This window comes from Mustelus asterias, unplaced genomic scaffold (genome assembly GCF_964213995.1).
Source record: "Mustelus asterias unplaced genomic scaffold, sMusAst1.hap1.1 HAP1_SCAFFOLD_106, whole genome shotgun sequence".
NCBI classification, from domain to species: domain Eukaryota; kingdom Metazoa; phylum Chordata; class Chondrichthyes; order Carcharhiniformes; family Triakidae; genus Mustelus; species Mustelus asterias.
This window is the reverse complement of record NW_027590150.1, coordinates 397,455-424,872: the sequence shown is the minus strand read 5'-3', so window position 1 is coordinate 424,872 and position 27,418 is coordinate 397,455. Positions and strand designations below refer to the sequence as shown.

At 41.8% G+C, this 27,418-nt stretch overlaps 1 protein-coding gene across 1 annotated transcript in view; it reads left to right on the top strand.

Moving 5' to 3' along the window:
- LOC144484402 (uncharacterized) overlaps positions 1–15,742 on the top strand; it is a 529,373-nt gene extending 513,631 nt beyond the window's left edge. The window contains exon 2 of the transcript XR_013496085.1: positions 15,684–15,742. The gene's annotated coding sequence lies outside the window, so the exon portion shown is untranslated. The remainder of the gene's footprint in view (positions 1–15,683) is intronic.
- The last annotated feature ends 11,676 nt before the right edge of the window (positions 15,743–27,418 follow it).

Below are 27,418 nucleotides of genomic sequence, written 5' to 3'. Positions count from 1 at the left end.
AACGGTTGATCAGTGGGTATCAGCAGAGAGTGAAACGGATTCTCATTTCAGGCCGATGGCAGAATGCAAAATCTCGATGATATAATTCTGTAGAACAGGGCTGTTCTCCCCAGTATCCTGGGCCATTCATTCTTCAACTAAAATCACAAAATTGCTGTTCCTTTATCACATCTCGGTTTGTGGGAGGCTGCTGTGCCCCAGATATTTGCTGTATTCCCAAGTAGTGAATAAATTAAGCGAAAATACATCAGAGAGTTTTAAATGCTTTGGGGCGACCTGAGGTCGGGGAAACCGTTATAAAAACGTGGGCGACACGGTGGCACAGTGAGGCAGCACTGTGGCACAGTGGTTAGCACTGCTGCCTTACATCTCTAGAGCCGTGGTTCGATTCCCGGCTTGGGTCACTGTCTGTGTGGAGCTCGCACATTCTTCCACATGTCTGCGAGGGTTTCCTCCGGTGCTCCGGTTTCCTCCCACAGTGCAAAGATGTACGGGTTAGGTTGATAGGCCATGCTAAATTGCCCCTTAGTGCCCCAGGATATGCAGGTGAGCGAGATTAACAGGGTAAATATGTTGGGTTGCGGGGATAGGGCCTGCATGGGATTTTTGTCGGTGCAGACTCGACGGGCTGAATGGCCACCTTCTGCACTGTCGGGCTTCTATGTTTCCATAAACTCAATGCAAGTTCTTTCTAAATATTAACATTAGAAAATGCAAGATTTGATATGTTGAGAGCTCTGAGATTAATGTGATTGTATTCATTCCGCTGCCTGATGTCTTAACTTGTCCAGTTTAAGTAGATTAAATCATCAATCAAATTGACATTCGGTGGAATACCAGCCTGTTCAACTATGTTTCATTTATTGTGACATCAGAATACTCTGAACAAATTTTTGATTAGAATGTATCTCTTTATTTGAATTAAATAGCATCTGTTCTAATGGGTATTCACAAAGTTTCTATTCATTTTGAACCAATTGTCAATATACTTAAATTAAACCGTTATTTTGAGTTGAAACGAATCAATAAGTGACTGTTTATCTGGTTTTGCTGCCGTGATACTTCATTCTAACCAGTGAGGTGTTTGTGTAAGTAAACAGAGAAGTAGCAATCCTAGAATAAATTTATTGATTGAGAAAAAGACAACAAAAATTTCCCCATCAACACAGCACAGAAATAGACAAACATGCATATAAATCAACGGATTCCAGTCGTGAATGTTTTTTGGACATTTTTCTTCATCGGCTATATGTGCAAAAAAGGCTATGATCATCTCTGTATTCAAAAGTAGGAAAGATTCCCTCCAATCTCGAAATATAATGCCACGGCAAATATATTTGTGGAGATTTCTTGTGCTTTTTCTCTCTGTTTTTCTGCTATCTGATTCTGTGTCTTGTTTTGTCTCTCCACGACAGGTCATTGTCAACAACATCAAGTCAAACTCCAGCTAATGTATTCTCTCAGCCATATCAATAGGCTTCTAACTAAATGGGTCTAGTTCAATTAATTGGAATGTATCGAGGGAGCTTTTCTCCAAAATGTATATTGGTCATTCCCTGGATCTAACTCGTCCTGTCCCGGCCACCCAATTGTTTCAATGGACAGAGTAGAGAGAGTTTTACTGTTTCTAAACAGCCTACATTTTCTGGGAATGTATGATTAGGACAGTGGAGATGGAGATTCACTTCGTATCTATCCCGTGCTACACCTGCCTTGGGAGTGTTTAATGTTGCAATGTGAAGGGAGCTTAACATTCGGTACCTAAACACATGCTACACCTGTCCTTGGAATGGTTGATGGGACACTAGGCCCTGTCTCTATAATGCACTCGTCTGTGATCCAGGTCTGCTGATGTTAAATTAACTAATCTCTGTGTCAGTTTATATAAAAGAACGTTCTGTCTCTGTTCATATTACACTAGATGTGCTCTCTGTTTATACTAAACTAGATGCTGTCTCTGTTTATATTACACGTCACCATATCTCTGTTTACATAAAGCTCGACAGTGACTCTGCTTCTATTAATGTAGACCTGTCTCTGTACTAAACTGGAAGCGGTCTTCGTTCTGCACTTCACTATGTCCACTTTCATTTTATATTGGGCACGGACTCAGTTATTACTGCGCTAGACAAGGTGCAATAATGTGAAAAGTGGCTGGGGGAACACATTTCTCTGCATCCTCCGACAGACACAACTCTCTGGGATGGAGACTGGTCTTGGGCACTGGAAGAAGTGATATCTGAAATGCAATTCTGCTGACTGCATTGCAAGTAGATATCAAACCCTGCGCTGGATGCACTGTCGATCCAATAGTTTCTGTTTCAGGATCCTGCTGAATACAGATGTTTTTAGCACAGCATATTTATGTATTGTATTATCTCTCCTCCTCACAGAACCGTAGAGTAATGCGACCATAATTCGAACAGAGGCATAATCTAGTGCATTAATAACAGTGACCTGGTCGCATTAAATGTAGGCAGAGTCAGGATGAAATCAACACATACATGGACTGATGCAGCATTAAGACCATACCATAAGACATAGTAGCAGAAATGGGCCACTCGGCCCATCGAGACTGCTCCGCCATTCAATCATGGCTGATACTTTTCTGATCTTCATTCTCCTGCCTTTTGCCCATAACCCCTGATCCCTTTATCAATCAAGAACCTATCTAACTCTATCTTAAAGACACTCAATGACTTGGCCTCCACAGCCTGCTATGGCAAAGAATTCCACAGATTCACCACTCTCTGGCTGAAGACATTTTTCCTCATCTCTGTTTTAAAGGATCACCCCTTTAGCGTGAGGTTGTGCCCTCTGGTTCTAGCTTTTCCTACGAGGGGAAACATCCTCTCCATGTTCACTCTATCCAGCCCTCGCAGTATCCTGCAAGTTTCAATAAGATCTACCCCCCCATTCTTCTTAACTCCATCGAGTACAGACCCAGAGTCCTCAAACGTTCCTCATACGGCAAGTTCTAACTAAAACAAGATCGAGTTAATTTGATAATGAACTATTCAAGCAAATACTGTGACCGAAACATTTGTAATGTAAGAATGTTGTTTCAGTTTAGTATACACAGATAAATGCTGTGATGCAGTAGGAATTGAGACACAGCCAGATTAAAGTTTTAAAGCTTATTTGTTAGTGTCACAAGTAGGCTTACATCAACACTGCAATTAAGTTACTGTGAAAATCCCCTAGTCGCCTGTTCGGGTAGAATTTAGGGGAGAATTTAGCATGGCCAAAATGCACCTAAACAGCACGTCCTTCGGACTGTGGGAGGAAACCGGAGGACCCGGATGAAACCCACCCAGACACAGGGAGAACATGCAGACGACACACAGACAGTCACCATAGCTGGGAATTGAAACCGGGTCCCTGGTGCTATCAGGCAGCAGTGATAACTATTGTGCCACCGTGCCGCCCGTATTAACTGAAACATAGTTCAGCACAGTCATAACTCAGAAACTATCGTCGAAGTAGGGCCTTGGCTTCTTGTCGGAACAACTGATAATGAGCCGAGTAGGGAAATAACGGAGATAAGACATGTTGTAATGTGATCGAGACATGGCCTATTTCAATACAAACAGAAATGGGGGTTAATTGAATATAAGCAGAGATATGATATGTTTAAAGTTATTTTATGAGATTTTTGTGTCACTGGTAAAGTAGCATTTGTTGCCACTTCGTTTTTCCCTTTGAGAATGTAGTGGTGAGCACTCTTCTCGAGCCATTGAATTCCACAGAGTAAATACACGCACAGTGCTGACAGGAAGGGAGTTACAAGGTTTTCATCCATTGACACTGAAATATACAGTCAAGATGGCGTGTGGGTTTTATGGGCACTTGCAGGTAATTGTGTTCTCGTGCATCTGCTGCCCTTGTCGTTTTAAGTATCAGAATGAATGTGTTTGGAAGGTGCTATCGAAGGATTATGTTGCCGCTCTCCAAGTTGTGTATAGTTCACACTACTGGAGTTGTACATCTGTGATGCAGAGAGTGAATGCTTAAAGTGGTGTGTGGGGCGTTCATCGAGCAACCTGCTTTTTGCTGGGTGGTTTCGAGATATTTGGGTGTTGCTTCAGGGTCACACGTCAGACAAGTGGAGAACATTCAATCAGACTCCTGACCTTTGCTCTGTACATGATGGAGAGGGTTTGAGAAGTCAAGGGGTGAGTGACTCAACACAAAATTCCCAGCGTCTGACATGTCCTTGTCGCAATATTTTTTACATGGCTGCCTAGTTCAGTTTTTAATCAACGGTAATTCACAGAATGATGATAGTGGGGGTTTCAGCCGTCGTCATGCCATTTAGTGTCAAAGGGAGATGTTTGGAATCTCTCTTACTTGCAGAAGGTCATTGCCTGCCACTTGTGTGGCGTGAATGTTATTCTCTAATCCTCAGAAAAGCCTGAATGTGTTCTAAGTCTTGCTGCATATGGACACGGACTGCTTCAGTATCTGAGGAGTCGCAAATGTGCTGAACACTGTGCAATCATTAGTGAACATCCCACTTCTGACCTTCCAATGAAGGGTGAAGATTAGGCCGAGCACACTATCCTGAGGACTTCCTGCAGCAAAGCCCTGTGACTCAGATGATTGGCTTTCAACAACCACAACCATCTTACTCTATGTTCGGTTTGACTGAAGCCAGTGGAATGTTTACCCCCGGATCCCCATTGACTGCAGCTTCGCTCGGGCTTATTGATGCCATAATCAGTCAAGTGCTGCGTTATTGTCGAGGGCAGGCACTCTCACCTTACCTTATTAAATCAGCTATTTCTACTATATTTGGACTAAGTTCAAATGATTTCTGGAACCGCGTGCCCCTAGTGGGACCCAGAGAGAGCATCATTGAGCGGATTATTATTATTGCTGATCGGATGATCCTTGATACTTTCTATTACGTTGATCGAGTGAGGACGCATTGGGCGATAATTGGCCGGATTGGATTTTCCCTGCTTTTCGTGACAGGACATGTCTGCCAATTTTCCATACTGTTGGGTATGTGACCGTGATGTATATACTTGAATAGATTGGCTGGGGCGCAGCTAGCTCCAGAGCACAAATCGTCATTATTATTGCTGAAATATTGTCAGGACCAATAACCTTTGCAGTGTCCAAAGCCTTCAGCTCAGTGTTAGGCCACAGATCAATCATGAACATATTGCGTGGCGGAGCGGGCTCCAGGGGCTGAATGGCCTATTCCTGTTCCAATATTATACTGTGAAATGAATTGAACTGCTTGGAAACAGGCATCTGTGATGCTGGGGACCTCAGGAGGAGGCTGAGATGGAACATCTTCTCGGCACTTCCGGCTGGAGATGGTAGCAATTGTTTCAGTTTTGTTTCTTTACCCTTTGCTGAGGTCCCACATCATTAAGAATGTGGGTTTTATTTGAGGCTCCTGCGGCGGTTAATTGTATTAATGTCCACGACCATTCAGGACTGCATGCGGCAGAACTGCAAAGTTTGATCCTTCCTGGAAATATTCGGATCAGAGTGATTGTGTGATGTATACATTGACATGTACTGGTGCAATATTAGTTTAAACAGGGTGCCATATAATATAATGTAGTATAATCAGAGACTGTGCCCATTCTAAATAGATACATATGGAGGTCAATTCAAAATGAACAGATACAGGGTCCAGTGTAGTATTTATTGCGGCATTCATTGCGTCATGTAATGTAACCCATCAAGATTTCATTTCCATCTGCTGGCAAAACTCTGTAATTACAGTTACTGTGAAAATATCGCTGTTAGGTATGATCTATGATATGAATGTACCACGAATTCACATCCATTAATGTAATACCACATCCCCTTCTGCGGAAGGTGCCAAATTGTAAGGTGCAACGAATTGTACACGTACGTTGCTGAATCATGCAGCTTAAGTGGTGTCCCGCAGGAATCTGTCTTGGGGCCTCAATTATTGACAGTATTCATTAATGGCTTAGATAATGGCATAAAAAGTCAAATGTCCAAATGATAGATCAAGGTATTTTTAGAAGGCACAAAATTAAATTTAGTGGATGCCCAACGAGATTTGGGCCTTCAGGCGCATAGTTTCTCAAAATGCCACGAACTGATGCAGAAAATAGACATTAAGGCCAATGGAATGCTGGCCTTCATTCCCAAAGGACTGGAGTATAGGGATGCAGATGTTGTACTGCAATTGTGAAAATCTTTGTTACACCACAAAAAGAGTACTGTGAGCAGGCATGGGCAACAAATCTTTGGAAAGATGTTGGCTCTGGAGGGAGTTCAACGCAAGTTGCGAGGAGAGATCAGACAAATTAAGACTTTTTCTCTCGAATTCAGAAGGTTGAGGGCTGCTCTGATAGAAATCTATGAAATATTTACAGGGAAGGTAGATAAAGATAAAGTGTTTCCACACGTTGAAAGTTCGAGAATAAAGGGCCATAGTTTTAAAAAATAGGGACAGGCCGTTCAGGAGAGTTAATAGAAAGAATTTGTACACGCAGAGAGAGATGGATGTTTGGAACTCTCTTCCGCAGACGCCGGTGGGTGCTGGTTCAATTGTTAGATTGAAGTCTGAGATCGATTTTCTTTTATTGAACAGGGGTATCAACATGGGCCGAGGGAAGGTACATGTATTCGGCCACAGATCAGCCATGAACTTATTGAATGGCGAGGCGAGTTCGAGGAGCTGAATGGCCTACTCCTGCGGCTATGTTCCGATGTTGCCAGATCAGCATCAGATCAAAATAGCTCAATCCATGGTAATGCATTTTTGTTCATTTTGGTTAAAAGGAGGGATGTTGACCAGGGCGCTGTTGGAGACCATGGGACCTTTAACGTCCAGCTCAGCAAACATGGCGTTGGGGAAAGTTTATTTGTTCATCGTTCCATCTGAAAGATAGTTGGTCACACATTCCAGTTATTTATCAGGAGTTTCTGTGTGATGATGAGGTGATTCCTCGGAAGCCAAGATGGAGTGTTAAGTTGAAGGAAAGTGTGTGTGTGTGTTTCTATTTCTGTACGTGTACGTGCGTATGAAAGGGAGACAATTTGTGGGACAGAATGAGAACAAGAGAGAATATATGTGTGTGCCTCTGCGTGCGTTGTCGGAAAAATGTCATATTGTTTACAAATCAACGTCACAATGATAACCGGCATCCTTCCATTTACAATAGAAGTTAGAAACACAATAAACACATTCATTTCAGTTTGGTTTCTTTTGCATATGTCAAATTTGTTGATGACTGAGGGGGACAACTTTTGAGAGATTGATTCAACTACAAGTGTTGCCCATGACGCTATCAGTTGTGGTTGTAGATTGTCGTTTTGTGTGTCATGAATGAGACCGAGGACTTTTTGGTGGAGAGCCTAGTTCCCCCAAATCTTGCAGTCTCTGCTCTGATGCGAGTGTCGAATATCTTCTTGCGATTCACGAAAGTATGGTTATGATACGTATATCTTCCAACACAACCACAACACTGTGCTTCAGGTTAATCCCGGTCTTCAAGCAGACGAGTAACAAAATTGTAATCCTATCAAAGGCCTTTCCCGTGATGCTATGATTGAGATACAGCTGCAGATGTTGCCGCCTCTTCTGTCGACCTTGTCTTCGGATAGTGTGATGCTTTTGAATCATGAATCTCCTGTGGAACGGAACCTATCTCCTGGCAGAGAAAGAGAAGGTCATAAATGTTCAGAAAGTTGGTATTTATTTTCACCAATTGCCATCCATTCACAAAGTTGCACAATTTTGTTCACAAGTTATCATCCATTCATAAACATTAATGCATTTAAGTTTTAATTCAAGGGACATGGGTGTTGCTGGCTAAGTCAGCATTTATTGCCTATACCTAATTGCCCTTAGTAAGCTGGTGATGAGCTAACTGCTTGAATTGCTGCAGAACCTGTGGTGTCGGTACCCACACTGTGCTGTTCTAGGATTTCAATCCAGCGACAGTGTAGGAAGGACGATATGTTTACAAGTCAGGTATATGACTGATTTGGAGGGGAATTTATAGGTGATATTCCCTGGTAACTGTTACTCCTGTCCTTCCAGATGGTAACTGTCGTGTGGTTGGAAGTTGCTGCCTAAGGAGTCTTGGTGAGTTTCGGAAGTGAAACTTGTAAATGGTACATCATACTGCTCTCTGTGGTGGAGGGAGTGAGCATTTTCAAATTCTATGCCAGTCAAGCCGGCAGCTTATTCCTGAATGGTATGAAGATTCTTGAATGTTGTTTGAGCTCCACTTATTCAAGCAAGTGGAAAGAACCCTTTTACTCTCCTGACTTATGTCGTGTAGTTGGTGCACAGGTTTGGGGAGTCTGGAGGTGGGTTACTCACAGCAGGCTGACCTGATTTTCCAACCGGAGCTGGATGGAATATAACGTTGACAAGTGTGAGGTTATCCACTTTGGAAGCAATAATAGTAAAATGGACTCTTATTTATATGATGAAAAATTACAACATGCTACTGTGCAGAGAGACCTGTGGGTCCTTGTGCATGAATCGGAAAAAATCAGAGTGCAGGTGCAGCAGGTGATCAAGAAGGCAAATGGAATGTTGGCCTTTATCGCGAAGGGGATGGAGTATAAAAGCAGGCAGGTCCTGCTACAATTGTACAATGTACTGGTGAGGCCGCAACTAGAGTGCTGTGTGCAATTTTGGTCCCCTTATTTGCGGAAGGATATATTGGCCTTGGAGGGAGTACAGAGAAGGTTCACCAGGTTGATACCGGAGATGAGGGGGTTAGCTTATGAGGAGAGATTGAGTAGATTGGGCCTGTACTCATTGGAGTTTAGAAGGCTGAGGAGAGATCTTATAGAGACATATAAGATAATGAACGGACTAGACAGGGTAGAGGCAGAGAGATTCTTTCCACTTAGAAAGGAAACAAGAACGAGAGGACACAGCCTCAAAATAAGTTTAGAACAGAGTTGAGGAGGAACTTCTTCTCTCAGAGGGTAGTGAATCTTTGGAATGAATTCTCTGCCCATTGAAGCAGTGGAGGCTACCTCGTTCAATATGTTTAAGTCACAGGTAGATAGATTTCTGATCAATAAGGGAATTAAGGGTTATGGGGAGCGGGCGGGTAAGTGGAACACACTATCAGATCAGCCATGGTTTTATTGAATGGCGGGGCAGGCTCGTGGGGCTAGATGGCCTACTCCTGCTCCTACTTCTTATGTTCTTATATTCTTGTTAGCCATTGGTAACACCGACGATGTTTATAGTGGGTGATTCAGTATCATAATATCATTGAGTGACAAGGAGCAATGGGTAGATTCTCCCTTTTTGGAGGTGGTCATTGCCTGGCGCTAATATTACCAATAATCTTCAATTCACAAAAATTAATTAATATTTCACCAATTATTGTCAGTATTTTATTTGATGCGAATATAATTTCAGTTTATTTAGTACAATTCATTGAGATTCAAATGTATTGAGACAGCATTCGCCTTTCTGTCACGAAAGAATCAAATCTGCCTCAGAATTCAGTGGGAAATTGATTTAAATCAGACCAAATAGTAGCAGCTACCCAGCAGCCTCTACGCTTTATTACAAGTAATCACCTCATCATCACACAGAAACTCCTGATAAATAACTGGAATGTGTGACCATTTTTATAATGGCTGTATAACTGAAAGTATCTGTATCTAATATGAATTTATAGGAGCTTAAAAATCCCGATTCATTTTTACACAGTTCTGGAAAGTAATTCAAAACTTCAAGCTGTCCAGTGAGTTACACAATATTTTCGTTGCCACATTATTTATTTATTAGGCTTCACTAATTTGGGTGATGATCTGTTGAGTGATTTTGTTGCACTGGAAAGGCCACATGTTCCAAATATTACAATCCTCCCTCATCAACCTAATCATGTTCCCTCTTTCCATTTTGGATTTGAAGATTTACCACCAACATGGGGAAAAATCAGACTAATCTTAGTGAGGTTCAATTCATGTGTTCCCGATATCCCGGGGATGGATTTCACCCAGAAAATCTGGAAGGATTAAAGGTTGTAGACTGACACAATTGTAATAAAGGACTAGATTCGATTTTTGAAGTAGTAAAACACAAGTAAGCGAATGTAGAACAACAAATTTCAGGACCAGCTATCGTCGCATCCATCAGTCCATTCACTGATTCCTCAATGAAAACATTCAGGTATCCAACTATCGTTCATCCCTGCGTCAACACAGGCATTTATTTATTTCTTGTGTCGATGGTGGCGTAATATTAATGCCAGTGGAGCAGTAATCCAGAAGCCCAAGCCAGTGATGAGGGAACACGAGATTACATCGGACCATGGCAGCTGGTGGAATTTGATTTCAATCAATAAATCTGGATTCATACTTACAGCGACCAGATAAACCTCTCTGATTCCCCAATCAAGGAAATCTGCCATCCCTACTTGGTCTCACCAGGGTGTGACTACAGACAGGCAGCAATATGTGTAACTGGGCAATGCCTTCCGAAATGCCCTAGCACACCGCTCAGTTGAAAATAAATTATGCACAGGAAACAAATGTTGGTCTTTCCAGAGACTCCCACGTCCCATGGAAGAATCAAGTGAAATAAAGCACAAGCAGACATGTTTATGCAGTATAAGATATATCACCTCTCTGAATCAACTCTCACAATCTGCCTGTATTTATTACTATCCATCGATCACAGTGCTTTGTTGTGTTGGAGAGATCGTCATTGTTGCTAACAAGGAGCCAGAGAAGATGGAAACTTTCTTTTCCAAAGAAATGGGAAACATTCATACAGGTTTACAACATTAAAAATAATTAAGTTGCCTCCAGTACTGTTGCTGGGCAGATTTATTTATAAATAGGCCCCATTGACAATGCTGAGAGTTTGAAGTTGGCTTGCAGCCAAGCGCTCAGTACTGAGGAAACAGATCTTTGAGTTTCTGAACAAACACCCTCAGATGCTTCCTGTAAATATTTTCGGATATTTGGCAGCAGGTTGGACCGCTGCCAAACACTGCGTGGACAGATTAACGTTAATATGTAAGGATAAAATGGGACTTAGCCAGTTATGCAATAAATGTCTGATTCCCACAAGAAAGACACGTTTTAAATGGTATTCATTCCAAGCAAATACTTTTAATGAATGCACTGTTGATTATGTGATTAAACAGTATCGGGAACGAGTCAATTGGCTGGGTGCTATTTCATTTGTATGACTTACAAATAAATGTCCTTCCAACAATTAAAGCCACTTTGTGAGCAACTTCAATGAAGTGCAGGAAAGAGATTTTGATGTCCCCAATCCCTCAGTCCAATGAGATCAGTGTAATGGCCCAAAAATGAAAATAATTAAAAGTAAAATAAAGTCATATAATTGCCTTGAACAGCGCGGATTCCTGGAATATTCTCAGTCTTCTGCCCCTCATTAGAAAGGCAACGTCTCTTGTACCTGAGTAGTACCATGTTCTAATGTGCAGCATAATTTGATTTTGATTATTTAACAGTGCCTCTCAGAGCTGCCAATCTGTGAAGAAATGTCCAGTTCATAACCTGGTTCTGTGGAAGATAAAGCATTTACTCTTGTGATATTGTGCAATATGCTGCAAAGTCCTGATGCCCTGTGCTCCCACTACCAGTGAATGTGAGACAGCCGGTGGTCAATAAGATGAGCTACAATGATTTGGATGCTGACGGAGAACTTTCCTGATCGCTGTGTCCGTCCTGATTTATTCAATTCTGTCAATAGTCGATTTCAATTTTTTTTCTCTGCCAGCTCAATTAATTATAAGCCAACCAGGTTTCGTTCACCGCTAATTGTCACAGGGTTAAGGAGCTGTTGGAGAAATATAAAGTGTAATACTGTATCATATGAGGATTTTCTTTTTTGAATTCATTCGTGGGAGGCACAGTGGCATAGTTGTTAGCACTTCTGCCTCACAGCGCCACGTACCCGGGTTCAATTACCGGTTTGGGTCTGTGTGGAGTCACTGTCTCTGTGGAGCATGCACATTCTCCAATTGTCTGCCTATTTACTCATACGATCCAAGGATGTGCTGCTTAGGCTGATTGGCGATGATAAATTGTCCCATAGTGTCAAGGGAATTAGCAGGGAATATACGTGGGGTGATGGGTATAGGGCCTGGGAGAGAATGGTGTCGGTGCGGGCCTGATAGGCCAAATGGCCTCCTTCTGCTCTGTAGGGATTCTATGGACATGGGTGCCGCTGAACGATCAGCATTTATGGCCCACCTCTTATCCGAGGGCAGTTGAGAGCTAACCACATTGTTGTGGCTCTGGAATCACATGTAGGCCAGACCAAGTAAGGACAGCAGATTCCCTTCCCTAAAAGACATTAGTGAACCAGATAGGTTTTTACACAATCGGCAATGATATCATGGTCATAAGTAGATTCTTGATTCCAGATGTTTTTACTGAATTTAAATTCCACCATCTGCCGTGGCGGGACTCGAAGCCGGATCCTGAGGCCATTAGTTGAGTTTGTGGATTAATTGTCTCGCGATAAAAACACTAGGCCATTGTATTCCTTTCTTCTTATATCCAGTCCCAAGTTACAGTGATAGCTATCCACACCAGAAATACAATAAATCGATAATAATTCCTTTAATGAATTATATTTTTGATGCAATGTGCTAGAGACACAGAATTATTGCAAATCAGATTGACATCTTTACCCTGATAAGTTAATGTCATCTTCTTTATGTCTATTCCCTTGTGGAGGGGTGGATAAATGAAGGGACTTAATTTACAATGAAATTGTTTTTTTTTCTATAACAGAGGCTCAAATGCAATTTCACCTCTTGGACTAGCAGAGACGTGACAATGGATCTCACTGTTACTGTCTCAATGTTAGCCTATCTCTGGAATGTCGCAGTGTCAGCAATCAATTCATCGGGAATAATCCGCAGGGTTTTTGATTTATTTGATTTGATTTGGTTTGGTTTCATTTGATTTATTATTGGCGTGCATATTAGTACACAATGAAAATTATTGTTTCTTGCGCACTATACAGAGAAAGCATACCGTACATAGAGATGGAAACGAGCGAGTGCAGAATGTAGTGTTGTAGTCATAGCTAGGGTATAGAGAAAGATCAACTTAATGAGAGGAAGGTTCATTCAAAAGTCTGATTGCAGCAGGAAAGAAGCGATTTTGTTTTCGGTTTGTCCGTGTCCTAATACTTTTGTATCTTGTTCCCGATGTAAAAAGGTGAGAGAGTATGTTCGGGGTGTGTGGCCTTTCGTTTTCATTGTTTTCTTTATATTTTTACAAGTATCGAATCGGAGGTTATGTTCACTCAGCCAGAGGCAGAAACCGGGCGTCTCTGAGGCTCCCTGAGACTGAGCTGTAAGGCCAACGCGTTGAATATTGGCAGCAACTGGGTGGTTCGGGTCCCACAGGTCCCTGGACAACGTTTATAGTGTCTTCTTCAGTAGGATAGATTTGGATCAACCTACAATTCCTCCGCCCCAGGGATTCAGAATCAATTTACTCCGCCCAAAGACACTTAAAACAACGTAAAGAGAAAATGCTGGAAAATCTCAGCAAGTCTGGCATCATCTGTAAGGAGAAAGAAGAGCTGACGTTTCGAGCACAGATGACCCTTTGTCGAAGCTTTTTCAAAGGGCCATCTGGACTCGAAACGTCAGCTCTTAGCTCTCCTTACAGATATTACCAGGCCTGCTGAGATTTACCAGCATTTATTCTTATGGTTTCAATTCCAGGATCCGCAGTAATTTGCTTTTATACTTCAAACAACGTCGTCTCTTTGGAAATAACATGAAAACCGAAGATTCCCAACTTTCCCCTGTCTGTCCTACATCGACTCCAGTTCCACGGTGATGAAAATAACTCTTCGCCACCGATGAAATTGCCAAGCAAGCCATCCAGTTGTATCAAAGCTGCTATGGAAAGTCAAACAGAAAATCATCGTGAGGGCAGGTTTCAACGAGGTGGCTCACAATCGCCTTCTCAGTAGGGACAATTACTGTTGGCTTTGTCAGTGATGCTCACATCCAGAGATTCAATAAAAGCAGTGCAAAGTGCTGCAGATTTCGGAAGTCTAATACTAAAACAACAAAAGTGCTACTCAGCATCTCAATGGGCATCAGCAGAGACAGAACCAGATTCACATTTTAATCGATGCCAGGATGCAAAATCTCTTGATATAATTATGAAGGGCAAGGCTGTTCTGCCCAATATCCTACCCAAATCCTCATTCTTCAAATAAAATCGCAAATTTACTGGCCATTTATCATATCTCGGTTTGTTGGAGCAAGTTTATGCAAATTACATAGAACATAGAACAGTACAGCACAGAACAGGCCCTTCGGCCCGCGATGTTGTGCCGTGCTTTATCTGAAACCAAGATCAAGCTATCCCACTCTCTATCATCCTGGTGCGCTCCATGTGCCTATCCAATAACCGCTTAAATGTTCCTAAAGTGTCTGACTTCACTATCACTGCAGGCAGTCCATTCCGCACCACAACCACTCTCTGCGTAAAGAACCTACATCTGATATCCTTCCTATATCTCCCACCACGAACCCTATAGTTATGCCCCCTTGTAATTGCTCCATCCACCCGAGGAAATAGTCTTTGAACGTTCACTCTATCTATCCCCTTCATCATTTTATAAACCTCTATTAAGTCTCCCCTCAGCCTCCTCCGCTCCAGAGAGAACAGCCCGAGCTCCTTCAACCTTTCCTCATAAGACCTACCCTCCAAACCAGGCAGCATCCTGGTAAATCTCCTCTGCACTCTTTCCAGCGCTTCCACATCCTTCTTATAGTGAGGTGACCAGAATTGCACACAATATTCCAAATGTGGTCTCAGCAAGGTCCTGTACAGTTGCAGCATAGCCCCACGGCTCTTAAACTCCAACCCCCTGTTAATAAAAGCGAACACACTATAGACCTTCTTCACAGCTCTATCCACTTGAGTGGCAACCTTTAGAGATCTGTGGATATGGACCCCAAGATCTCTCTGTTCCTCCACAGTCTTCAGAACCCTACCTTCGACCCTGAAATCCACATTTAAATTAGTCCTAACAAAATGAATCACCTCATATTTATCAGGGTTAAACTCCATTTGCCATTTTTCAGCCCAGCTTTGCATCTCATCTATGTCTCTTTGCAGCCTACAACAGCCCTCCACCTCATCCACTACTCCACCAATCTTGATGTCATCAGCAAATTTACTGATCCACCCTTCAGCCCCCTCCTCTAAGTCATTAATAAAAATCACAAAGAGCAGAGAACCAAGCACTGATCCCTGTGGCACTCCGCTAGCAACCTGCCTCCAGTCCGAAAATGTTCCATCCACCACCACCCTCTGTCTTTGATCAGACAGCCAGTTACCTATCCAATCGGCCAACTTTCCCTCTATCCCACAGCTCCTCACTTTCATCATAAGCCGACCATGGGGGACCTTATCAAATGCCTTACTAAAATCCATGTATATGACATCAACTGCCCTAACTTCATCAACACACTTAGTTACCTCCTCAAGAAATTCAATCAAATTTGTGAGGCACGACTTGCCCTTCACGAATCCGTGCTGACTATCCTGGATTAATCCGCATCTTTCTAAATGGTCGTAAATCCCATCCCTAAGGACCTTTTCCATCAATTTACCAACCACCGAAGTCAGACTAACGTTCTATAATTACCAGGGTCATTTCTATTCCCATTCTTAAACAGAGGAACAACATTCGCCATTCTCCAGTCCTCTGGCACCATCCCCGTGGACAGTGAGGACACAAAGATCAAAGCCAAAGGCTCTGCAATCTCATCCCTTGCCTCCCAAAGAATCCTAGGATATGTTTCATCAGGCCCAGGGGACATTTCGAACTTCAGTCTATTCAAAACTGCCAGGACATCCTCCCTCCGAACATCTATTTCCTCCAGCCTATAAGCCTGTAACACCTTCTCTTCCTCAAAAACATGGCCCCTCTCCTTGGTGAACACTGAAGAAAAGTATTCATTCATCACCTCGCCTATCTCTACTGACTCCATACACCAGTTCCCACTACTGTCCTTGACCAGCCCTAACCTCACCCTGGTCATTCTTTTATTCCTCACATAAGAGTAAAAAGCCTTGGGGTTTTCCTTGATCCGACCCGCCAAGGACTTCTCATGACCCCTTCTAGCTCTCCTAAGCCCCTTTTTCAGCTCATTCCTTGCTAACTTGTAACCCTCAATCGAGCCATCTGAACGTTGTTTCCTCATCCCCACATAAGCTTCCCTCTTCCTTTTCACAAGACATTCCACCTCTTTCGTGAACCATGGTTCCCTCACTCGGCCATTTCCTCCCTGCCTGACAGGGACATACCTATCAAGGACACCCAGTATTTGTTCCTTGAAAAAGTTCCACTTTTCATTAGTTCCTTTCCCTGACAGTTTGTGTTCCCAACTTATGCCCCCTAATTCTTGCCTAATCGCATCATAATTACCTCTCCCCCAATTGTAAACCTTGCCCTGCCATACGGCCCTATCCCTCTCCATTGCAATCACAAAAGAAACAGAATTGTGGTCACTATCTCCAAAGTGCTCTCCCACAACCAAATCTAACACTTGGCCCGGTTCATTTCCCAGTACCAAATCCAATGTGGCCTCACCTCTTGTCGGCCTATCCACATATTGTGTCAGGAAACCCTCCTGCACACACTGGACAAAAACTGCCCCATCCGAACTATTTGACCTACAAAGGTTCCAATCAACATTCGGAAAGTTGAAGTCCGCCATGACAACTACCCTGTGACCCCCACACATATCCATAATCTGCTTAGCAATTTCTTCCTCCACATCTCTATTACTATTTGGGGGCCTATAGTAAACTCCTAACAACGTGACCGCTCCTTTCCTATTTCTAACCTCAGCCCATATTACCTCAGTGTGCAGATCCCCCTCGACGATCGGCCCTATTACCTGCTATATTTCCAACATTACAGCAGTGACTAAATTCAGCAAATATACATCAGTGAGCTTTAAGAACGTTGGGACGACATGAGGTCGGGTAAAGTGTTCTATAAATGCAAGTTACACCAAAATGAAAGTTGTGCCTGATAATAGCAGCATAAAATCATAGAATCCCTACAGTTCGAAAGGAGGCCATACGGTCCAGCCAGTCTGCAGTGGTTCTCCAGCACAGCATCCTACCTGGGCCCAGCCTTCACCCTATCCCGACAACAACACATATTCACAGGCCAATCCCTCAAACCTACACATCATTGGACACTAACAGGAAATTTAGCACAGACAATCCACCTTGGGCGTGGGAAGGATGCTTTGCTGGATAGCTGGTGCAGACTTGATGAACTGAATGATCTCCTTCTGCACTGTAGGGATTCTATGATTCTAAGTTGCACATCATTGGACGCTAAGGGGCAATTTATCATAGCCAATCCACCTAACCTGCACATCCTTGGACTGTGAAAGTAAACTGGTGCACTTGGGGGAAACTCACATGGATATGGGTAGAATGTGAAAACCACACACAGTCACCCGAGGTTGGAATCGAACCCGCTTCCCTGTCGCTGTGAGGCAGCAAAGCTCCTTGTATCTCTCATTGATAACCACACTGGATTTTTTATTCTTCCCTGAGTGTGAGTGTGATCACTATTTGTGACAGGAATACTTCAGACATCAGATCTGTTTCTTTTTTTTAACTTGGCTAGTTTAAACAGATTAAATCCTCAATCAAATTAATATCTGCGTGTTCACAGATGCTTTATTAATTGTGACATCAGAACTTACAGAACTAATTCTGAAATGGAATTTTTCATTTTCTTTTAATTAAATACAACTGGTGTAATGAATGTTCAAAACATTTCTATTCATTTTGAACCAACTGTTAATATTCTTAAAATAAACCTCTACTTTGAGTTGAAACTTATCAATAAGTGACGGTTTATCTGGTTTTGCTGTCATGGACATTTCGTTGTAACCAGTGAGGTGTTTATGTAAATAAATACAAAAATAGAAATTCCAAATTAGATTGTTGACTGACAAAAACACAACAAATATTTCCCCACGAACACAGCACAGAAATAGAGACAACCATGCAAATCAATCAACGGATTCCAGTAATGATTGTTTTTCAACATTATTTATTCATCAGTTATGTGAAGAAAAACATCTTGATGATATCTATGTTCAGAATTAGGAAATAATTCCTCTCATCCCGAAATATAATAACACGGCAAATGTGTTCGTAGAAATTTCCTGTGTTTCATCTCTTTCTCTGTCTTTCTCCTTTCTGGTTTTGTATCTTGTCTCTCCACGATGGTTCATCGTCTTCACTCCACAGTTTAAAGTCAGTGTCTGCCCAATGTATTCTCTCAGCCAGAGTTATAGGCTTCTAAAAGAATGTAATTCAATAAATTGGATCCGTGAGTGAGATTTACTCTAAAAGATCTCTTGAGCATCCTGTGATCTTGAAATGCTTGAGACATTTTTTTTTGTATCTAACAGAGATGTACCGAGTGGTAAGGATTCGATGTGGCAGTATCGAAGGATCTTTCCCTATATTTAGCCGGTGCTGTCCCTGTCCTTGGAGTATTTGACTGGACAGTGTCGAGGAATATTTACTCTGCATCTAAACTCACTGTACCTGCCTTTTGAATGTTTGATATGACTTTGTCAAGGAAGATTTAATCCGTATCTAATCTCTGCTGTACCTGACCTGGGTGTGTTTTATGGAACTGTGTAGACGGTCTTTCCCCTGTAACTAACACTAATGTAAACCTGCCTCCCGAATCTCTAAAGGAAGAGTGCAGAAGAGGTTGTACCTATAAGAGAGTCCATACTCTTTCTGCCTTCATTTTGTTTGAGCAGACTTTATAGAGGGAGTTTCATTCTGTTTCCAGACAGTATACTGTTCTGGGAATGTTTGATTTGGATAGTGTAGAGGGAGATTCACTTGTATCTAACTCATGCTATTTCTGCCTTGGGAGTGTTTAATTTGGCAATGCAGAGGGAACTTTGCATTCTGCAGCTAACCCGATGTTCCTCCTGTCCTGTAAGATTTTGATGGGACAGTCGGCCGTCTCTACAAATTTCATGGGGACTGAAGCAGTCTCTTTATATTACAGTAAATTTACCCTGTGTCAGCTTATGTTATGAGGCCATGCCTTTGTTTATTTTTCACTAGACCTTAACTCTTTTTATATTGCACGTAGAATTTTATATTGCCTATCTCTACTCATATTAAATTGGATGTTTTGTCTGTTTATACTAAATTAGACGCTGTCCCTGTTTATATTATACGTCACCATGTTTCTGTTTATATTAAGCGAGACGTTGTCTCTGTTTACATTAATTTAGATCTGTCTCTGCTTGTATCAAACTAGATGCAATCTTATTTCTGCAATTGATCGTGTCCACGTTTATATTGCATTGGACATGGTCTCAGTTTTTAATCAGTCAATGCCAGTAATGATGAAATTGGTTGGGGGAACACAATTCTCTGCATCCTTCTGCATGTGCAAACTTGATGAGGTTTTGGGCACTGGAAAAGAAGAAGAGATATCTGAAGTCTACTTCTACTGACTGCATTGAAAATGGATACCAAGCCCTGTGCAGCATGCACTGTCAACAAAGAACAAAAAAGAAAGAAAATTACAGCACAGGAAAAGGCCCGTCGGCCCTCCAAGACTGCACCAACCAAATACTGTCGATCCAATACTGCCCGTTTCTGGATCCTGCCTGATAGCAATGTTTTTATCCCAATATATTATCTCTTCTTCTCGCAGAACCGTGTAGTAATACAGACATAACTCAAACAGAGACATAGTTAAGTGCAGGAATAACACTGACACAGTCTAGTGAAATATATACAGGGTCAGTATCAAATATTAAATATCCAGAGAGAGTATCCAGTGCAATATAAACTGAGTTCAGGTCTAGCAGATAACAGAGCCAGACTGTATTTTAATATAAACAGGGGCCTGATCCAATAAAATAGAAATGAGTTAGTGCCGACTGCCAAGTGGGGATGGTCAAATATCAAATACTGGTATTTCCAATAACACCCACCACCCCATGACAGAAACATTAAAAAAATATTTATGACATTGTCAAGGAAAAGCAAACGGAGATAGTGTTTTAGTGCAGTTTCACTGGATATAGGAGCTTGAGCGATATGAACTGAGACAGAGCCGAGTAATTAATGATACTGGAGCGAGACTTGTATGAACTGAGATGGAGCCAAGTGCATTAGTAATCACTACTGATACAGGACTGAGACCGGTTTAAATTGAGACAGAGTCCAGTGTGTTAGTGATAATTACTGATACAGTACCTAGAATGATATAAACTGAGACAGAGCCCATTTTATTCGTGGTAATTGTTGATGCAGGACCTCGACTGATACACACTGTGGTTCGGACAAAGCAGCTATTAGGACGTATTGCAACGTACAATGAAACGGAGACATGACAGTCTTAAATAATCAAATACATGGACTGGTGAAGCATTAACTTAAGCAAGACCTAAACTATTAAAATCTAATGAACTATTAGTATAATAAATGTGACAGTACCATGTGTAATGCATGAAGACAGTATTTCCAGTTTAGTATACAGTGTTAAATGTCCTGAGGCAGTAAGAATTAAGACACGGCCTCTTGTCAGATTAGAAGAGAACTGGCTAAGTGCAGCCATAACTTAGAAATTATAATATTAACAGGGTCTGTGCCTCGTATATGAACACCTCAAATTGAGTAGAGTGCAGGAAAAAAACTTAGATAGGACCTCATGGAATGTGATCCAGGCAGAGCCTAGTGTAATACAGACAGGGTCAGAGGCGAGTTGAATATAAGCAGGGATATGAAATGTTTAAAACTGTTTCATGAGATTTTGGTGTCACTTATGTGAAGTCAACTTTTGTTTCCAAATCCTAATTTCCTTTGAGAATGTGGTGGCAAGCTTTGGGAGGTTGGTGGGTGGGGTGTTCTTCGAGACAGCTACTTTTTCCAGAATGGCATTGAGCTTTTTGAGTGGCACAAGTTAGGCAAGTAGAGAATATTCAATCATCTGTGTTGGAACAGACTTGGTGGGCAGAAGGGCCTGTTCATGTGCTGTACTGTTTTTTGTTCTTTGTTCATACTCCTGACTTTTGCCTTGTCGATGATGGATAGGGTTTGGGAATTCAGGTGGTGAGCTGTTCGCCGCAGAACTCCTGGCATCAGACCTGCTGTTGCAGCCACATGATTTAAATGCCTGTTCCAGTTCAGATTTTCACGAAGTATAATGTCCAGGATGTTGATAGTGAGGGATTCTGCGCTAGTAATGCTGCTTAGTGTGAAGGGGAGATGGTTGGAATCTCCCTTACTGGAGAGGGTCATTGCCTGCCACTTGTGTGGCATAAGTGTTACTTATCACTCATTATTCCAAGGCTGAATGCTTCCGAAGTCTTGCTTCATATGGATGCAGACTGTGTCAGTACCTGAGGAGTCGGAACTGGTGCTAAACTTTGTTCAATCATCAGTGAACATCCCACATATGAACTTTAATGATGGCTGAAGCTTGGGGCTAGGTCACTAACCTGAAGCCCTGTGACTGAGATGATTAACCATTAAAAACCACAACCATCTTCCTTTGTGCTCCAGCCAGTGGATTGTTTCCCCCTGATTCCCATTAACTGCAGTTTCGCTCCGGCTCCTTGATGCTGCAAGCCGTCAAATGCTGCATCGATGTCAAAGGCACGGACTCTCAATTGACCTTTTAAATTAAAATTTCTATCTATATTTGGACTCATTTTAAATCATTTCTGGAATCGAGTGATCCTGGCGGAACAAAAATTGTGCAATTTGGTGTCCGTGTGTTTTGTGAAATGTATCATGTTTTATAGAAATTAATTTCAAAATGATCAATTAGATCCTTCCATTTGCAGTACATGATGGACACACAATAAACGCATCCAATTCAGATTGGCTTTCTTTACATATGTCACCTTTTCTGATGATTGAGGAGGACAATTTATGAAAGGTTAGTTCTGCCACAAGTGCTGCCCATTAAGCTACCATTTGTCATTGTGTGTTATCGTTTTTGTATCATGAATGGATATTAGGAGATTGGTGTAGAGCCAGTTATCACCAAAATCCTATACTGCTTGCCGTGCAGACGGTGTTGAATGTCTTAGCGAGATTGACCAAAGTACCTTAAAGAAATGGACACATATGGAAAATGGAGAAGTTGTCGGCTGGAGTAAATGTTCGAACACAGTCACTACACTGCATATCAGGAACACCCGGTCTGCAAGCAGATTATGTGTTTCAAGTGTGACCCGAGCAAAGATCGTTCCCGTGATGCTATGACTGAGATATGTCTGTAGCTGGAGCATTCTCTTACATTGACTTACGTTGCAAAAAGTGTGATGAATTTGAATCATACATCTCTTGTGGAATGGTGGCACAGAGATTAGCTCTGTTGCCTCACAGCGCCAGGGCCACAGGTTTGGTTCCCAGCTTGGGTCAGTGTCTGTGCGGAGTCTGCATATTCTCCGTGTATGTGTGGATTTCCTCTGGGTGGTCCAGTTTCCTCCCACAGTCCGAAAAGGCATGCAGGTAAGGTGTACTGGCCAAGCTAAATTCTCCCTCAGTGTACCCGAACAGACGCCGCAATGTGGCAACTCGGGGATTTTCACAGTAACTTCATTGCAGTGTTTATGTAAGCCTACTTGTGACATTAATAAATAAACTTCAATCCTTAAATCTTCCAGCAGATAAGGAGAATGTCATAAATGTTCAGAAAAATAGTAATTATTTTCACCAATGACCGTCCATTCACAATTTAATAAATGCATTCACCAGTTCTCATTCATTCATAAAGATTAGTATATTTACATTACTTTATGGAAGGTGGGCGACACTGTCTAGGCCAGCATTTATTTCCCATTGCTAATTGGATTCGGTAAGTTGGTAGTGAGCCATCTTCTTGAACCGCTGCAAAACCTGCAGTGTAGGTACTTCCATGGTGCTGTAAGGGAGAGTGCTCATGGATTCCGACCAGCGACAGTATAGGAACGGTAATATATGTTCAATTCAGATTGATGGGCGTCTTGGAGGGGAATTGCCAGGCGGGGTTATTCCAATTCACCAATTATCATCAATTCATACAGATAAACAATTATTTCACCAATTATATTCAGCATTTTGAAAAAAAGCAAAATACTACGGATTCTGGAAACTGAACAAAAACAATAAATTCTGGAAAATCCCAACAGGCCTGACAGCATCTGTGGAGAGAGAATAGAGCCAACGTTTTGAGTCAGGATGACCCTTTTTTATTTGGAGGAAATTGAAGCGGATGATGAAATTGGGAAATAATGAGGGTGGATAGGAATTAGGAAGTTTTTTTAGGATATCGTTAATGATTGAGGCATTGATTAGGTTAGTTAGGATGGAGAAGTTGATTATGATATTTGGGATCAGTATGTGAATTGATGTAACTTATGTGTGGCTCGAAATAGTGTACATCATTAAACAGTAACTATTTAAACTATTCCCATCTCACAGGAAAGGTATGGAGCTTCACTGACACCTTGTTAGAAACAATGATGATCTCTCCAACGCATCCGGAATACTCTGCCGAAGCGTCATTCAGGCTCTATTCTGTCTCCACAGATGCTGTAAGAGTTTTAACAACACCAGGTTAAAGTCCAACAGGTTTATTTGGCAGCAAATGCCATTAGCTAAGGAGCAGGGCTCCGAAGGCTAATGGCATTTGCTACCAAATAAACCTGTTGGACTTTAACCTGGTGTTGTTAGAACTCTTACTGTGTTTACCCCAGTCTAACGCCGGCATCTGCGCATCATGTCCACAGATGCTGTCAGACCTGCTGCGATTTTCCAGCATTTTCTGTTTGCTTTCAGTATTTCATTCTATACAACATACAAATGTAATTTGTTTCGTATGATTTATTGATATTAACATTTATTGACATTATATTGTCCTTTTTGTCACAAAGGAATAAAATCTGTCCCAGAATTCAGTGGGGAATGGAACTAATTCAGACCAAGGATAATGAACAGCTATCCAGCCGCTTCATTGACAAGTAATCACCTCATCATCACACAGAAAGTCCTGATACATAGCTGGAGTGTGTGTGATGATTTTCAAGGTGATGATATAAATGAAACTACCTGTACTTCATGTGAAGTTACTGAATCTTTAAATCCCGATTCATTATTACACTGTTTTGAGAAGTAAGGTAACACTTGTAACTGTCCAGTGAGTCTCACAATATTTCTGTGGCTACCTTATTTACTTTTCACCCTGTTACCTTCACTAATTTGGGTGAGGGCATGTTGAGTGATTTGTTGCACGTGAAAGAACAACATGTTTCAAATATTACAATCCTCCATCCTCAAACTAATCATGTTCACCCTTTTTATCTTGGATAGGAAGATTCAGCATCAGCAGAGAAATGAACCATCCGAGCCGCAGGAATATCTCGTCCTTCTCTCCGTGAGAATCAGCTTGCTAACTCTCGATAAACTCGGGATGGATTTCACCCAGACATTCTCGAAGAATTGGAGGTATTAGACTGACACAAATCTAATAAAGGAGCTGATTCAATTTATGAAATAACCAAGCATAAATATGGGATTGTAGAACAGCATCTTTCAATGCCATCTATCAATGCATCCATCAATCCATTCATTGATTCCTCAATCAAAATATTCAGGCATCAAACTGTCATTCATCCAACTATCATTCATTCAAATGTCATTCATTCCTACATCAGCATAGTAATACATTTATTGTTTGCGTCGGTTCTGACATAATATTAATTTAATTGATCCAGTGATCCAGAGGCCCAGGACAATGATGTGAGGACAGGGATTTAAATCGGAGCATTGCAGCTGGTGGAATTTTAATTCAATTAATAAATCTGGAATAGATACTAATGGTGACCTTTGGAACCTCTCTAATTCCCCAATGGAGGAAATCTGCCATCGCTACCTGGTCTCACAAAGATGTGACTCCAGGCAGACAGCAAAATAGCTGACTCTTTAATATCTTCAGAAGTGGTCGAGAAAACCATCAATTCGAGGGAATTTGGGACAGGCAAAAAGTGCTGGTCTTTCCAACCAAACATCCGATGGAAAGATAAAGGCTGTCAGACAGAAGGCAGAGAGTTGGGATAAAAGGTTCTTTCTCAGAATGGCAACCGGTGACAAGTGGTGTCCCGCAGGGTTCAGTGTTGGGGCCACAGCTGTTCTCTTTATATATTAACGATCTAGATGACGGGACTGGGAGCATTCTGGCCAAGTTTGCCGATGATACAAAGATAGGTGGAGGGGCAGGTAGTATTGAGGAGGTGGGGAGGCTGCAGAAAGATTTAGACAGTTTAGGAGAGTGGTCCAAGAAGTGGCTGATGAAATTCAACGTGGGCAAGTGCGAGGTCGTACACTTTGGAAAAAAGAATAGAGGCATGGACTATTTTCTAAACGGTGACAAAATTCATAATGCTAAAGTGCAAAGGGACTTGGGAGTCCTAGTCCAGGATTCTCTAAAGGTAAACTTGCAGGTTGAGTCCGTAATTAAGAAAGCAAATGTAATGTTGTCATTTATCTCAAGAGGCTTGGAATACAAAAGCAGGGATGTACTTCTGAGGCTTTATAAAGCACTGGTTAGGCCCCATTTGGAGTACTGTGAGCAATTTTGGGCCCCACACCTCAGGAAGGACATACTGGCACTGGAGCGGGTCCAGCGGAGATTCACACGGATGATCCCAGGAATGGTAGGCCTGACATACGATGAACGTCTGAGGATCGTGGGATTATATTCATTGGAGTTTAGGAGGTTGAGGGGAGATCTGATAGAAACTTACAAGATAATGAACGGCTTAGATAGGATGGACGTAGGGAAGTTGTTTCCATTAACAGGGGAGACTAGGACGCGGGGGCACAGCCTTAGAATAAAAGGGAGTCACTTTAGAACAGAGATGAGGAGAAATTTCTTCAGCCAGAGAGTGGTGGGTCTGTGGAATTCATTGCCACAGAGGGCTGTGGAGGCCGAGACGTTGAGCGTCTTCAAGACAGAAATTGATAAATTCTTGATTTCTCGAGGAATTAAGGGCTATGGGGAGAGAGCGGGTAAATGGAGTTGAAATCAACCATGATTGAATGGTGGAGTGGACTCGATGGGCCGAATGGCCTTACTTCCGCTCCTATGTCTTATGGTCTTATGGTCTTATGGAAAGAAAATACAAACATGTATGTTCATGTATTGTCTCTCTGAGACATCTCTCAGTTTGCCTGTAATTCTTTCTATCCATCTATCACCATATCCTGATGTGTTGGAAAAATCATCATTGTTGCTAACAGGGTGCCCGAGAAGCTGCATCACTTTCCTTTCATTAGAGATGGGCAAAATTCATATAGATTTACAACTTTAGAAAATTAATGTGCCTCTAGTACTGTTGCTGGGTAGATTTGTTTATAAATAGGCCTGATTGACAACGTGAAGGGTTTTAAGTTGGCTTGGAGCCTAGCGTTCAATACTGAGGAAACATATTTTGATCTACTGCACAAACACCCCCAGATGCTTCCTGTCAATAACTTTGAGCATTTGACAGCAGCCTGGATTGTTGCCAAATACTGCGTGGGACAGATTAGCGTGAACCTGAATGGACAAATTGGGATTCAGCCATTTAAAGAATAAATGTTTCATTCCCACAAGAAAGACACATTTTAAATCGAAATCATTCTAATCAAATATTATCATTCAGTGTCCTGTTCATTATGTGAGTAAATAGTATCGCAAAACAATAAAGTGACCAGATGCTTTTTCATTTGTATAACTTCCAAGTAAATGCCATTCCAATAATTAAAGTCTGTTTATTAACCACTTCATAAAATGACAGAGAGAGATGTTAATCGTTCCAATTCCCCAGTCAATTGAGATCAGAACAATGGCAGAAAATGCTTCGAAATAATATTAAGAGAACATCATAAAACTGACATGAATAGCGGGAATTCCTGGAATATTCTGAAAGTTCTGTATCTCATTTAAACAGCAGCGTCTCTTGTACCTGATTTGCACCGTGTTCCATTGTACAGTATAATCTGATTTCTGTTATTGAAGAGTGCCTCTCATAGCTGCCAATGAGTGGAGGAATGATCAGTTCATAACCTGATTCAATGGAAGATAAAACATTTAATCTTGTGATATTGTGCAATGTGCCGCAAAGTCCTGATATCCTGTGTTCCCACTACCAGTGAATGTTAGACAGCCAGTGGCCAATAGAGTGAGCTGCAATGATCTGGACGCTGAAGGAGGACTTTAATGATCCCCGTGTCCGTTCCGATTCATTAGCTTCTCTGTCGAAAGTCGATATTAATGTTATGTTTCTCTGTCACCTCAATATTTAATTATCAGGAGGGCGGGATTCTTATTATTTTCAAAGGGCTGTCTTCGCGATTGCGG